Source organism: Ixodes scapularis, unplaced genomic scaffold (assembly GCF_016920785.2).
Source record: "Ixodes scapularis isolate PalLabHiFi unplaced genomic scaffold, ASM1692078v2 PGA_scaffold0__279_contigs__length_252992795, whole genome shotgun sequence".
Lineage (NCBI taxonomy): Eukaryota > Metazoa > Arthropoda > Arachnida > Ixodida > Ixodidae > Ixodes > Ixodes scapularis.
In genome coordinates this window covers 7,497,688-7,514,046 of record NW_024609835.1, presented here as the reverse complement: position 1 = coordinate 7,514,046, position 16,359 = coordinate 7,497,688, and the positions used below count along the sequence as shown (strand labels likewise).

The following is a 16,359-nucleotide window of genomic DNA, read 5'->3' as shown; positions in this document are numbered from 1 at the left end:
CTATTTTAGCCGATCCCCGAATAGTTTCGTAATGGCGGACAGATAGCGACGAGGATGCAGACTTCGCTCCATGCTTGCATGGGCACCTGGAAATGGTAATTTAATATTATTTATTTATTTATTTGGTGTCCCAGAACAACCCCGGTGTTTTGACGCGGTGTCACCTCCATAGATAGAAACATTTTAGAAAAAAACATCTCAACTTGTCAGTATACTGCTTGACTATAACAAAGCACGAGATGAACGTAATACTCGAAATATAAACATTCAGAAAAAAAAATTAAGGCACGATGAAGTTATATATATTCCTCTAGGTTTGCATAGTGTTCACGCCAAAGTGACCGTGGACTACTTTGTGTAAAAATAAAATTTCACGCGTGAGTCTACGAGTCAATACATTTTAATACTTATTAATACTTTTTAATACTACCCGCAAGAGGTGGAGTCGAATACAATTAAGTTCTTGATTCTTGGTCCGCAGAGGGGCAAATTCACCAGTGCAGTACTGCTGCAAACCTCTTTTTTTATAGAAATATTATAATAAAGAGCTACATTAGGTATAGATGAAGTTCCATGTTTTTAGATAAATCTTTAAAAAATCTGAAAAACACTCGCCGGTAAATATTTCGACAATTCGGATTTGTCCGAAAAACTCCGAATTTCGAGGTCGCAGCGAAAAAATAAGCACCAAAAAAGACGGAGTTTTGCAAAGAGACTTTTTAAGAGCTCAAGGTCCGCGTTCCCAAGGAGATCCCACTTCAGTAACTTTTGAAATCTAGAACTCGTGACAATGGGGGTTTGCCTTTTAACATGTCGAGGTTCCTTCAGGACAACGGGTGATGGTACCCGGGCCCTGTTTATATTGTTTTTAATTTTTTTTTTATATTTTACGCGGTAAAAAAGCTTTGAATTTCAAAGAATTAGGAATCTAGCAAAAATAAACTCCGATAAACCGCGAATCCCCAGTGAAAATCCATTCCAAAAAACACCCTCCGAATTTTACGAGAAATAGAATCGGAAAACACAGAATCCTGGATAGTGACAATGATATTGCATTATGCATTAAAAAAATATCGCATTTGTGCTAATTTATATTGTCATAAATGACAAATGATGAGGCGGCGAATAACTGAAGAGACTAAACGTTTTATGGGGAGAGCTTGCGCCAAAAACAAATAAAAAGAACGTTAGCGCCGCAGGTGTAGATTTCGCCGATCAGCAGGATCGAGCGCTCGGGCGAGACTGACTCCGGTTCGTCCCGTCGAGCACTATGTATACGCGTGGGCTTCTGAAACAATCGGCGTATAGCTTTCAGCACGTGGAACGTTCGGACCTCGAATAAGCAACAGAATTACAGAATACACCAAAACGCGACAATTAAAAGAAAAAAAAAAAAAAAGCCCGGATCACCACGTGGTGAATGATCTTGATTGGGGCGAAGCTCTGGTGGTGCATGCTGATATTTTTTTTTTTTTATTGCTCATAGATAGTGCTGAGTTCCGGGTTGCGTTTCGACTTCATTATTACTGCTTCATGGTCGGTGAAATGCAGAGCCAGTGGTTCTAGCGGATCAGCTTGGATCCGCTAGAAGCCGTGGGAACGCATCTCCACCGCTTAATAAGTCAACGGTCCATGTGAGAAAGAGAATGTGTGGTATGGAACGTGGTTATATACGCATTTGAGCATTTGACCGCAGCGCCCTCTCGTCTACAAACGTTGAGCCAATGCATGCAAAGTTTAACGCGATTGTATACGCGTTTGACCGCAACCCCTCTCCTGTATAGACGTTGAACGGCTACATGCAATGTTTCATCAATGATAGAAACCCCAACTCTTGAGTTACTACCACATCTCAGAGCCCCTACTCGTCCCGCAGTCGTGGCCGAGTGGTTAAGGCGATGGACTATAGTCCGTTTCAGCCTAAGAAAGAAGGGCGAGGGTAAGACGGGGCCGGGGAGGAGGAAGCAGACGGAACGCTGGAGAAGAGAGAGGGAAACATCCTTCTCTCTTTAGCGTTCCGTCTGCTTCCTCATCCCCGGCCCGTCTAACACTCGCCCTTCGTTCTTAGCTTGCAACGGACTGTAGAAATCCATTGGGGTCCCCCCGCACAAGTTCGAATTCTGTCGACTGCGCGAACATTGTTTTCTTTTTATGTGAGCACGGACGCCGACCGGCCGGCCGAACGGACGGACGGACAAGGCTAGACCCTAAAGAGCTTCGCCCCTAAAATAAACAAAAAGGCGCGTCTGATCCCAGGCATCGAACCTCAACCCTCTGCGTGGGAGCCAAGTACAATAACCAATCGGCCCCGGGCGCCCTGCTTTCTTGGCTACCTGCGCGCGCGGCAATATCTTGAGAAGTATCCAGGAAAAGTAACGTGAACGTAATTTGTAGTGGAACCAGGAAAAATAATATATTCCTTTTTATTAACGCCAATTAGCGCTGACCAACTTATAATTCTGTTCCGCTACATATCTGAGTTAACGGGCGAGATACACCTCGTCAAAGCTTTTTGGTTTCTGTAAAGAGACAATAGTCTACTGTAGTTTTGCACGGTTGCCAGACACACCCAAAGAGTTTCATAAGCTATGAGTTGACGTCTTATTATAGCACACAAGGTTCTTGCAATTTTTTAATAGATTACACCCGTTTTAAGATTCTTAGCAGAACAAACATTACCAAATTGTAACATTTCCAAACGGTGCAAATCAGTTCGGTATAATATTTTTGTTTTCAGTACACACACCAGGTGTACAATCCAGAGCAGTCAGTATCAATATAAAATGAGATTTTGTATCCCGTGCGACCTAGAAAGTTGCCAAGAGTAAAAGCTTCCCTGCTACAGTGCCTGCGAACTGACTGTGCGAGCACCAGATCTGCGCTGCACAAGCTGGAACGTATCCGTGACCTAAATTGCGTGCGGGGCTGGAGGGGCTCTTACACACGTGGCCTTTGTGCGTCCCGAATGTTTCGAGTAAAGAAAAGTTTCCTTAAATCGCTACTCCACCAGCTGCCTTCTCTATTCCACACTGTATGAGCTGCTCTTTTCTGGGGGCCCTCATACGCTAGTCTCTCAAGCCTCCAAGTACCTGCTGACATTTCTAAGAGAAGCAGGACTCACAGAAAGTTTAGGAACAGTGACCTACGGATGAGCAGAACATTACTTATTGCCTAGCTCCTATTGTTTTTAGCGAACCCTATTTATTTGTACATGTACCCTCTGTCCCTCTAGTCTTCTTCGGTTCTCCCTTCTTTAAAAGTCGGATAGCGACTTATCCCCTAGAGGAGGCCCGCATCTCTCTCGACATCCCCTTTCTTTTGTACCTCAACACTCCAACTCAACTGTAATCTGCGGCAGCACCTGCTTTAGCAGAATAACCTTCAGCGGAATGGACATTTATTGCGAATGACCTCTAAAAAAAAAAAACTAAAAAGAGGTTGAAAAGAAAAATTACTTAGAGGTGATTTTTAGTTATATTTTAGTCCTGTAAATTTAAATATTACGAGCATTTGACCCAAGCGATTCAATGGACGCGAGAAAAAGCGAAAAAAACCAACCGCAGAGTGTTACGTCATACCCAGAGGTTTCAGCTTCCTTGCGCGTGCTGCTTGTGAGGGAACACTGCTCGGGTAAGGCTTGCGGAAGGTGTGGAAATGATGATATCTCTTTATAATTTGTCATGAATTCGTCCTCACACCGAATGCAACGGGAAGCACGGGCTTCAACGCTACTTTGAAAGCGCTGTTGTGGCTGCTTGGCGATTCAATCTGAAATATAATTTTGATATTCGTAATCCTGAAGGCCAAATAAAGACGACTGAAGTGTTTTCTTCTCAAATACACAACAGCTTTAGCTTCCCTTCAAAGGGGCACTGCGAAGAGACGAAGAAAACCAAATGCTGATTCAAAGGGCGTGCCTATCACTGTCAAACACGAGCGTTCAGTGACAACATTGGTCTAGAGCGTCGGATGATGACGGCAAAGAATACTAAAGGTAGGACTGGCTGACTAGGTGCACGTGACCCTTCTGGTCCCTTCAAGCACGTGATTCCCATTACACATTTTGCTTTGAGCCCCCGTAAATCACTGGGGCTTTCATATCTCCATTACTGGATGTTAATTCCACCAATTAGAAAGATCGCGCACAGTTGTTGCAGCCTCTTGTCCTTTCGGTTTTCTCTTGATTCAGAGCAATGACGTCATTAACAATAAAAATGTTCTGAAAATTCTCAATTTCAATCACCTGTTACGTTTAAAAGACACCAGATTTCTTCGTTATTACATTGACAATGTGTAGCCAGAGTCCCACACGCCAGCTTGAAAAAACGCGATGTAAATTAAAAAAACAAAGAACCTTGGCATGAACGCTTTGCCCCTTTAAAGGGATGGTGAACCGAAATTTGGATTTCGAAAAAACAATGCTGGAGATGTAGGCGCGGGACGCTACAATCCCTACAACACTACTAGTAAGGCGATATCTCAAATGGACGGCCGTATTTTTAGAAAAAGAAGTCGAGAATGAACCAAGCCGACGAGGCGCGTGACTGTCAAGATACCTAGTTTCCTCCTCTCTTCGCTTCGCTCCCTCAAGGCCGCGAGGCCAAGAAGACGCGAGGCCGTTCCGTCTCCTTCTCGGAGAAACATGACGTCAACATTCCTGCCAAATGCGCCTCTCTTTTTTTTTTTTTTTTTTTTTGTTGAAAAATACGGTCATCCGTTCGAGATATCGCTGTATGAGTGATGTTTTGGTGTTCGTAGCATCCCGTTGCACGCTTTTGCCGCGTGTTTTGGGGAATCCAGATTTCGGTTCAGCATCCCTTTAAGTCGTCGTCTGACAGGGGTATACCAGAGCTCGAGGGATGGGTAAAATAATTTCTAAAATTTATTTAAATACAAATACAACATACTTTCAAACTAAATTTATTCACAAATTAAATTACAGTTTTTAGTAAAGTATTTAAGTACTGATACAAATATAGCGAGGTTAATTGTATATGGTGGTCTTGGTCTTTGTGAGGCACCGCGGACATCCGCGGACTTCGCTGATGATGGTGAGGTCGGGTCGGTTGATGGTTGGAAGTATATACCTTTATGTACAAGGACCGGAAATATACTGCAGGTTCTGTGAGCCAAGAAGGGCAGACCTCACCTCGGGTAGCCGCGGAACCTCTCCGCGGCTACCCGATGTGAGGTCTGCCAACCAAGCTCCAGACAAGAACGCCGCTGCTGGGGCAACAAAATTCTTAAATAGCCCAGCATTTGCGCGACTCTCCCTCTAGAGAAAAAAACGCATAGGAAACTACGCTTCATGCAGACATCGTTTTGCTTTAACGCTATTTGTTAAATCTGACTTCACCTGGCCTTTGCTCTTCTCATTCGTTCTGACGTTAGCTCTCGAGTTCGACGTGCTTGCCGCACGAATGTGCATAAGAAGGCAATGGTACAGTACGCGAACACTGTACCATTGCCTCTCTTTTGTTCTGATATGAAAAAGGTGTACAATAAACATATGAGAAGTAAATTCATATATTTTTTTTTTTTTCAGTCGGGCACTTTTACCCATCTCGTTAAATCCTTCAGCTACTCTTTGTCATTGGTTTTTAATGCGCTAGCATTAGAAAGCTCGTTTTGACTAAGTCCCGGCTGTGACTTTCGCCACCGCCGGTGCTGACAAACTGACAGACACCGCCGGTATTTCGTCAAAACGAGCAATTTCGCTTTCCTCAGTCAAGCGCACAGCTGGCTCTGAGCCAGAGAGAAGGCGGCGCCGCGCAACACATCCTAGATAACAAAACCGAAGTGTTTAATAAGATGGCGTCATCAGAGAAGGCCAACGCTGGAAACAGATTGGAAACAGTGCTGCGTCAGCGCACGTGTTGGAGTCAAGTTTGAGCCAAAAGTTGACGAAATCGTCGAGCCCAATCTGTGCCCTGCGTTGGCCTTCTCTGAAGACGCCATCTCATACATCACTACGGTTTTTGTTATCTATAGAAACTGCTCCGCCGCGGTGCAGTGGATTGTGGGCATGCTCAACTGCTGCTCTGCCCTTATGTAATGCACTTAACGAGTCCTTGAGGTGAAATAAACAAAGGAATGAATGAATGTCCCCTAATGAGGCCAAAAAGCGAGAGCAAATATAGAAGAAGAAATAAAAAGCCAAAAGAGAAAGCGAAAAGAGAAACGTGAAGTGGCCACCATTAACGTTTCCCAAAATGGGAGATCTGTGGCGTTTCTAAGGGTCATACTAACGTATTAAGTACAACCAATGTATCTTTTTCTTTTATGTTTTACAGAAGTCGCGGTTAGTGCCCCTTCCCGGCAAAGATGCTCATGCAAGAACGCAAAACCACTTTCAATAGCAGAGGTCATGCGCTCCCTCTTCCCGCCGTTCCTCACACATAGACGGCAACTGAAGCAAGGACCTCCTTCGCCACCCTACCCCCTTTCCCCCTGTAGGCCGCCGCTGATGCGAAACACCCACGTGATCACGGGGAGAGCGCTCTCCCCCTCGTTCCTACTACATTCCCATACCCACGTGGCCGCGCTGTGCGGCCACGCTCCCTCGCCTCCCCACTGCCGCCCCCTAGATTCCGTTCTCGTCCGCTCTCCCCGCGCCTCTACAGAACAACTCTCGCACGTACTTTCCCTTCTTCCAGCGCAAACGCGGTCACGGACGCCGCTGTTCTAAATTTTTAGTGGCAAATTATCGGTGAATATTAATTTACTAGAACACGTTGAGGCGGGCGTTAATAAACGTTTTGTAACTGAGATGGCCATCTTATCGCCTAAGCAACATGTTTTACAGCGGAGCCGTTAAGGGTCAGTTTCCCCAGGATCCTCTACGGTACCAAACAAATGTCGAGACCCGTAATCGACACAACACTCTGGTTGCCGCCGTCGCTCATAGATGGCGGTGGCTGTCCAGAGTGTTGCGTTTGCCGGTTGTCTGTTTGCCACCGTCGCTCATAGATGGCGGCAACCTTTCCAGCTTCGGCAACCAGACAACTGGATGATGCCGTCACTCAAAGATGGCGGCAACATTTCTTCGGAGGAATAAGAGCGGGAACGGAATGAGCGGCGATGTGCGCAGCAGCGCGAATGGTTTCGCAACCACCACGGGGCCACTATCGCCTAAAGTTCCACTCAGTCGAGCGCTTCAGATTCCCTTGCGAAAGTAGAGCAGATCGCTCGCCTGGAAAGCCACCGCCGAGAACAGGTTCTACAGCTCCGCTGCTCTTCCTTCTTCACCAGTGTGGAAAGGATGAACGTTTTTTGTGTTTTTTTTTTCAGGAAGAGAATGTCTATTGTCACGCAACATGTAACTACAGTTCATGAGTTTTCCGCAATACTCGGTGACCCGGGGCAAGTTGATGTAATTTTCTTAGATGTCTGTAAGGCATTTAACAAGGTACCACATGGGAAACTGATTTATGTGCTAGAGCGTTTAGGTTTGCTTTCTTATATTATCGTTTGGATTGCAGCATATTTAGGTAATAGAACTCAGTTTGTTGATGTTAACGGTCATGTTTCGGAGGCTCTTGCTTTCACATCTGGTGCACCTCAAGGGAGTGTGTTAGGGCTTTTGCTTTTCCTTATATACGTTAATCATCTCGCTGAAATAATGCCGCAGTCGGTTTCAATACCCTTGGACGACTGTATTATACCCTTGGACAATGTCCTTGGACGACTGTGTTATAATAAAAGACTCTACTTGTAGTCTTCTTTCACTCCAAAAATTGTAGGGTTGTGCGAATATTCGAAATTTCGAATAGTAGTTCAGAATAGTACACTATTCGATATTGGCTTCGAGAAGAACTGCACTATTCGCGTTTCTCGAAGTGTTGATTGCTGCGGGTAAGCCCCGTTGAGTGCGGTTCTTACCAAGCACTGGTGTGCTGCGGAGAAGCAATACCCGCGGAAGCGAGCTTTGCGGGTGTTGCTTCTCCGCAGCGCACCGGTGCTTGGTAAGAAGCGCACTCAACGAGGTAACCCGCCGCGATGAGCACTTGGAAAAGTATGAATATCGTAATTGCGTGCTTGGAAGTAAAGCATACATTCAAAACGGGATGGTGCACCTGTGCCGACTATATTCGAAAATAAATGAAAAGTTTGTGAATGTGTTTATCTACATTGTAGTAAAAGTTTCAAAATTAAACTGTTATGCAAGAGTATACTATGTTAGGCAGAGATGCCCTTACAACCTGCGTTCATCATACACGATTCATTCTTTTTTTAACTCGAGATTAAAGAAAGAATATTATATAAAGCAAGATTTGTAAATTCACTCCTTTGGGTATAGTTGGTCACCTCTACATGATTCATTTTATGTCAATCCGTCGTTTAAGTGCCATCCCAAGACACCAGACCTTCTGAGGTCACAGTTCATAAATATAGAAAGGTTAAACTTAGTTTATAAATAAACAAGTAGAACAACCTTCAGAAGTTTAGCTGGGTTTTTGTGTAAGTATTATGGAATGGTAATGAAAGGCGTGGAGAAACTATTCGATATTCGAATCGGAAATATTGGGGCAAAACCTCTATTCGCTTCGAATTCGCTTCGAACTCAAAATCCACTATTCGCACAGGACTAGAAAATTTATCCTTGAAACTGAGAAATGGTATAAAAATTTGGACATGAACTTGAATATCGAGTTGAATATGTTCGGAGGAATGATGATTGGTGGTAATGCAGGTAGGACAGAAGAGTGTGTGTATATTTCTGATTATTACTTCAAACAAAAATGAGATGAAAGTTAGCGCCTGTCCTGTTGTCTTCGTGTCCTCTTTGTGCTTGTTTTGTTAGCCATTTTCAAACGTTTTATTCAGCATGGTCCAACTAGTCTAAAACGAAATTTAATGCAAGTGAACGCTAGATGTTTAGACAGCATGATATCTGTCTGCCTACGCAGGTTGATTCGTAATTGATTTGCTTTTACTAAATCTTTTCAATTAGAGTAAAATATAATATTTTTTGCATGACCGGTCACAAGAACTACTAGAGAAACGTGCCAGGCATTTACAAATTTGCGATAAACAGGGGTCAAGAATACGAAGAATGCAGCCTAAGCTTTCGTTGTCTTCTTAGATTTGCCTAATGCCTTTGACAAGGTACCGTGTGGGAAACTGGTTTATAGGCTACATCGTTTAGCTTTGTGGGAACTCTGGCAGTATGTGGGAACTTTGGCTGAAGCACGAGCAGTTTCGCCCGCCATTTTAAGAACACAAGAAACGTTCCGAGCTCATCTTTGTCATAAAACTCGAATTCATAAACATCATCTAGCAAATGTTTCAACGGAGAGACCATCCTCAAGATATGCCCAAGTAATCACGCATTTGCAGGGTTACATTCCCAGATCATTTGAAGCGGCACCGATTCCAAGATATCCAACGTGGAAGTACCCCCGCCCCCTTAGAGCTCAGAACAAGTATCCCAGGTATCACTTCGAAAACAAAGATGCCTGCACCGGTGATCACGCATATTGCTCTTAAATACATTATTCAATCAAGGCCCATGCATTATTTTAGTACTGTCTGCAACTATACTCCGTTCATGCAGGATACCAAGTATGATTTACGGTTGCCATAAGCTAGCGGAGTGGCGGGTGTCATTGCAGCTTTGGCTGCCTTGTTAGCTTACAGGTGAGTTGAGTGCACCTACCTGCTTTCTCCTAAATACAATATTTCATTTTTACAAGCACTACCATACTGCGGGCGTATAAAAATGGAAAGTAGTTTTTCAGACCATTTTCGAAAACATCAAAATCGTTTCTAATGTTTTCTTGATACGTGTACGGAAAAACTAACGAGTAACTAATTTGTTTCGTAACGAGTAAAGTAATCGTTACTTTTCAGCAAAAGTAATTTGCAACGGTATTCTACTACATTTAAAGCGCAGTAATTTGTAATTTTTATTCGATTCACTTTTTAAGAAACGGGCACAAATCTGCACTAAACACACCATCGCAGAAAAAAAAACACACGTGTTTACATAAGAAAGAAAATGTTTTTCGATGCTTAAGCATGTATTTTATTTATTAATCATAAAAGCAAAGGTGCTACAAAAAGAAATGTAGCAAAGCATGCGTACAAAAAGTACAAAAAAAACTAAGCCTCACACTTTCCGGTTTTAACCGGAAACAACTGATAAGCATCTGCCAGTGTCGAAAATGCAAAATCTGTTAAAACTGAGAAATACTGACAAGTTCGGTCAAAAATACGAAAACTGTTATAACCGATAAACATTTATTTCTAGAACTTTTGGTTCACGCTAGGACTGTTTCTGCCGAAGCCCTCCCCTTCATACCCCTGTCAGAGGGGTAAATTTATTGCATTTCAACCAAAAGCACTTCAGCTTACCGAATGTCACTTCAAGTGCTTCGGTGCCAGACGGGACGAATTAGTGTCATTCGGAAAGGATGACAATAGCGATGGGTAAAGTATTATTGGAGACCTAAATTGTTCAAGAAAAAGCCTAGATGTCTCAGAAATGTTTAGTATTTTTTAATTAGTGACACGTTACGAGACAACATTACGTTAATTTACAATATTTACGCCAATTGGCTTATTCTGATCGATCATTGCAAGCTAAGATAAAGAAGAAAGAAGAAAGCTGAGTGTGTTTGTTCTTCAGGGAGAAGCCGTGTGGCACACTACACAATGACACTAAAGGCGAAGCGAACTCCGTTGAAGTGCAATGAATTTGCCCGTCCTGGTTATTAAACTTACACTCTTTGCTTTTCATCTGATTTGTTTCGTCTATAATCACCGAATGTAGCGTCCGCTCGAAACAGATAACCGGAATGCACCAATATCTGAAAAATAAATAAACACCAAAACAACATTCACCAATGGTCTTATAAATAAACACCGGGGAATCTAACTCCTCGAAAAATTATAACGCATATTTATACACTGCAGACTTGATAGCAAAAGGGTCGGTGACGGAGGCGACGGTGCCAGGAAGCTGGGTGGTGTCAGTCCAAGCTACTTTTGGGAACAAAAGTAAGGAGTCCAAGATCAAGATAGTCCTACAATTTGTTACGCTAACTTTTAATGGGGGATCGGTAAGGGATCATACGTGTCTTAAAAAGCGATTGGCTTAGAATGTAGCGCGTGTAATATAAGCTATGGAAAACGCAAAAGCTTAAGATACGACGTCGCATAAAACAGGCAATACGATTTTATTTATTTTTAACCTGTGACGCACTAGATAGAAAAAGAAAAATAGTTGGCCCAAAATAAACGGAGGAGAGCAATTCCGTATGCATTACTGAGACAGATAGAACGAGTTAGTATAAGGACATAAATAAAGCGTTCTTAGAGTGCACGAGAGAAGTGTTCAAAAGCAGGTTAAAACAAATCGGTGTGTGGCCAAATTTATGACGAAGAAAAACGGGCAAGTTGTTAGCATCATTAGCAAAATATTATATTCAGGGACGGTTTACCAAGAAATGTTATGAACCCAGATTTTTGTACGCGCTTGAGCCGATAACAAACAAAATTTAAGAATTGTCGGGTCCACTCTTTTTTGAAAAGGATGCTTCGCTCCCCATGAGCATTTTTAACGAACTGTCACAATATACCAAAGTCAGAAAATAAAGCTCCTTCTCTTTTTCTTAGAAAAAAGAGGTTTGGTGCAGTGGCAATGCGTGCTAATGCGGTTATTATTCTGGTTCCGCAGTTGTTATAGCGCCGGCTATTTGTTGATCGTCATTGATGACCTTCTCTTGTCTTACCGAGATACTAAGCCACTCAAGTGGACTTTGACGAGCCTCCACAAAGTCCAGTGCTGGGGAGAAAGACACAATCGATTCTGAAATGGCAATAACTTGTCCTGTTGTAGTAATGAGGAAGCGAAGTAATCAAAAAGAGGGAAAACAAAAACTGAAGGTCGCCCATGCACAGCTGCTTCAAAGGATCTGGTTCTGGAAGTGCATGTTTGGCGGTACTGAACCTATCGATAATATTCGCTCAATGTTAGTGTATACTTCGTCTCACCTTAGCGCGGACTAACTGAGAAGGCAGTGCAAGCGCGAGCCGCCAGCTTTGGCTGCCTTAACTGGAGCACTCACTGAAGGAGCGTCCTGTAGCCGCCGAAGCTTTATCCCAAGCAACTAGCTCTCGCTAATAGCATGCGCGGCTAACAATAGTCCATGCTATAGCCTATAATGCGAGATAAAGTATAGATCCATAAATAAATGTTTTTTTTTTTTTTTTACAGCAGAGCTGTTAAAGGTTTGTTTTCGCAGTATCGTGTCCGCAAGCCAAAAGATGTCGACACAACACTCTGGACAGCTGAGCGACAGCGGCAACCATATAAACATATAAACTTCTGCTCGTTCCCAAGCCGTCCAAGGGCTTGCACGGCTTGGGAACGAACCCACGACCCGTCGGTTATGGGTTCGAATCCTGCCTGAAATTCTTCGAATTGCTTTAAGGCACATGAATTACTTTTTTTTATAGTAAAATCACTTAAGACTCTCGGCGACCTTTAATTCGCATTACATATTATGTTTTTTAATCACTTTCATTCTGCGCGTTACGTAACATTTCGCGTGAGCGTTGTCGGTTGTTTGAAATTCCCGCGCGAGGTCATTTGGCTGTGACGTCATGACCTATCGACCAATCAGGATTTTTGCGGCATGCCACCGACGCTGGCTTTTCTGTCACGCCGCGGATTTTCTGCGACACGAGCTTCTTAAAGGGCACTGACACATCAAAGTCATATTGTTTTATTATCCTAAACGATTCCCCTCAAAATTAGAAATTTGAGAATTCAGTATTTGTGAAGTAAAAAAACAATTTCCCAATGCCGAATTTGAAGTTCCCGCGCGATTCGCGCCAGTGCAGCGACGTCAAATTTTGCGGTCCCCTGCGAGTCGACTTTCTTCCGCACCTCCGCTCCAAACCACCACGACCCGAAGCGAGGAGGTGAGGAGCGAGAGAGAAGGGCGCTGGCGTACCGAGAGAAACCGGTTTCTTCGTCCGGTTCCCCGACTCACACATCATCCTCTGCTCGAGCGCCGCCAACTTTTCCGAGGGAGGATACAAATCCAGGAGGTGACGTAACACCAGACTCTGATTTTTGGTATTTCAAAAAGAAGGGCCACAGTGCGTTCGCGATTGCGTTAAAAACATGTTTTACGATTGCCGTTACTAAATTTTATAGAAATGTCGCCTACAAAGCTTCTAAATTTTATAATTTTTGGCGTCACCAATCAAAAGAAGCGAGGAGGTGAGGAGCGGAGGAGAAAAACGCCAAAAATAAAATTGCGCGCGCGCGCGCGTAAGAAATTTTGTTTTTGCGATGCGTTTTTTTTGCGTGTCTATGACTACAACTTGCATCGTTCTAGACAATAAAAAAAATACTACCTTTGGGGTGTCAGTGCCCCTTTAACGCTATCGCGTTGAAAAAGGCCGCGAGTATAGAGATACGACGTGGAGAGCAGCCGCACCTGTCCACTGTGACAGGTGCGGCTGCTCTCCAGCGTTCGGTGACACAAATATTTTGGGCACGTATAAAGAACAGAGGGCTAGAGAGATCTTGGAGGACTTTCAGATAGCTTCTCGGGGAGAGGGATGCATAAGCCAACCCTCCCTTGCACTGACTGAGGCCGAGTTGGCGTTTCTAAAGACAACGACACGTGTCAACACGTAAACATCGTGATTTTACAGTTTTTAAGATGTGTAGTTTGACAACGAGGAGCTGCGGTGCGCATGAGTGATCTCGGGGGGGGGGGGGGGGGGGGGATGCTTTTTGTGTTTTCTGAGGTTCCAATAAAACCTATCAGTTGCGAGTGAGCGCTCGTCCGTCGTTTGTGTTTCTTACTCTGTCATCGTCTTTTGTGCGCTTTTAAAACCAAGATGTACCACTTCCTACCCACATCTCAAAGGCACCCGGACTCCACATGGGGAGAACGTTGGCACGCTTGGATTCACGAGCACGCTAGCCAATGCACAGTGTCCCTCGCTTCGGTCAGAACATCATAGCCGTGGCCAGCGTCCGGTCGGAGTGGCCAGCCGGAAAGCAGCGCTTGCCGAGGAAACCATCGCTGTGGCACCGTTCAGCATCCGAATGTCTGAGTCCCTTTTCGGGGACCGGATCGTTTTTCGTGAGATGGTGCTAGTTTTCGCCGCGTTTCGGTCCCGACAGAGGCGCGCAGGTGAGCGAGACCGTCGACACAGAGGGAGGGGAGCGAAACCACATGACGGCAAGTCCCGCCTCTCCAGGGGCCTCGGGAAACACAAAGGGGTTCCCCTCGGGGATCCACCGTCCGCACTTTCGGGGGGCGAGACGCCATTTGGCGTTTTTTGCATGCTTTTAATCCTTTGAAACCGGACGCGGTGAACAGCTGGCGCGGACGCGGTGCCTGCTGGCCGGGAAGGGGGAACTCGGTCGATCAGAACCTTCTCGGGTGCCGCCTGGGAGAGGACCCCCGACGCTCGACGGCCCTTCCCGATGGAGCAATCTTTTATTACGCTTTCTCTTTTACGAGAGATGAGGAAAAGAGGGAGATGAACCAGCGCAGTTTGTATTCCGTGAGATTCCCATTGAGAAAAGAATGGAGCAGTGCCGCGTTAACCCAGAGTGCTGTCACAGCGATAGCTCCGACAAGTCACGCCAAGGTCGTTGGACATCGGCGTTGCCTACACTCACCGTCGGGTCCGTGTACAAAGGCGTTCGGAAGAAAATAGACATCTGACCATTTGGTTCCGGAGTTACAACTTGAACGTGGTTAGACGGAGAGCCGCAGCAGACCCAGGTTCGATTTCCGCGGGCGGCGGGGATAGTTTTTGAGGATTTGGCATCATGGACGACGGAAGCCACACATCGCCAGCTACAATAACAACATAATCATCATCTACCACTACTAAAACAACTACACCAGCTACTACAACAGCAACATGAACAACGGGCGCCATTTCCAGTGGTAAGAAAATCACGTCACGACTATCGCGGTATAGAGATGGAGAAATGAACATGAGAGAAGGGATTGGCACGTCTCAACATTTAGGGTTCTCTACGGAAATTCAAAAGAAAAACAGGGAAGTGTAATTCAATGTATGTACTAACACGAGGAGGCGTGTCATACAGTGTATTAAAGCTTGATTGGAGGAGCCGGACGTTTGAATTGAAATTCGCGAAGAAAGGCAAATAAAAGCCTCCGCCGGGTTGCAGGAGTGCGCGCTCCTCACACGCTACTCTGCTCAAGCACTGGCTTTACCAGTTACTGTTTCGGACTAATGCCCAAGCCCCACGAGTCCCACTAGAGCGACGAATACTACCTACCTCAGGCACGCGCCGCATACTCCTGAAGGTATCTTTTTTGCAGGCTTACAATCACTGTTGCTGCTCTTGCTTACTTCATGAGAGATTGAAAGCGAGGCACCTTTGCACGAATGCTGCACGTTCTTGAGGTTGGTCGGTGTGGGACGTTTATGTTTGTCGCTCTAGTGGGACTCTGGTCTAAGTTACACGACGCCCTTTGTTTCTAGCAAGCCGGCCTAGAAAAGGGAGCAACACGAAATAACGTACGGATATTTCCTCGCTGCACTAGGAAAGCAGGACACGAGTAAACCCCTCCATCTTACTAATATTTTCACTCGTCTTACTCCGACCTTATTTACTTACTATTTCCTTCGCTGCCTGAACGTACCCTGGAGAGCGGTGTGTTGTACAATATTAATAATGACCAGGAAACTGAGGAAAAAGCCGCCATAAGAAGTACTCCAGAGGCGACGGTGGACGTTGTAATAAAACTGTAGTTCGAAGAATAAAAAATTGGCCACCGTATTTACCTTCATTGTCGTTGAATGCATGATATGCATTATATGGAATTGGCGATGGAAGTGGTGTGTCACGTTACGTATATCTCTCCGCTAAATTTAGCGTGAAAATTGAATGGTTGTGCACGTCACGTGATTTCTGGTGCTTGGGTCACAAGGCGTGTATTCTCCCGCTAAACTGAGCGGGTAACTGTGTTTCTCAATAGATCACGTGCAGACTCGTGTCCGTTACTTGAAAAACGTGATGGAGTACAAGTATAAATTTCCGAGCTTAAAATGTATTGGATTACCGTTACAGATTACTACAATCGTGAAGCGGTCAAGTTGGTTCACGACTTACAAAATTAAAAGAGCTAAGAATAGACAAGGACACAAAAGGAAGGCGAACAGGACAATCGCTTACTCTCAACTGAATATTTATTTAAAAACACCTAAAGCAAAAAAACCTCCGATCAAAACGACACTGAATCACCCAGTGGTGTCACTCATACCCACGTGTCAATAAAATCACTCTTTTTGATGCAGAAAAATTTACGGCTGACTGACACAGCCTTCTGTTCCATCTTTCTTGAA

At 44.6% G+C, this 16,359-nt stretch overlaps 1 protein-coding gene and 1 non-coding gene across 2 annotated transcripts in view; both read left to right on the top strand.

The window, feature by feature from the left end:
* The window catches only part of LOC115309891 (CUGBP Elav-like family member 4), a 251,270-nt gene that overhangs the window by 180,796 nt on the left and 54,115 nt on the right, over window positions 1-16,359 (top strand). The gene's annotated exons all lie outside the window — the stretch shown is intronic.
* Window positions 1,873-2,132, top strand: Trnay-aua. Its single transcript has 2 exons — window positions 1,873-1,909; window positions 2,088-2,132. It is a non-coding gene; the product is annotated as a tRNA-Tyr (tRNA).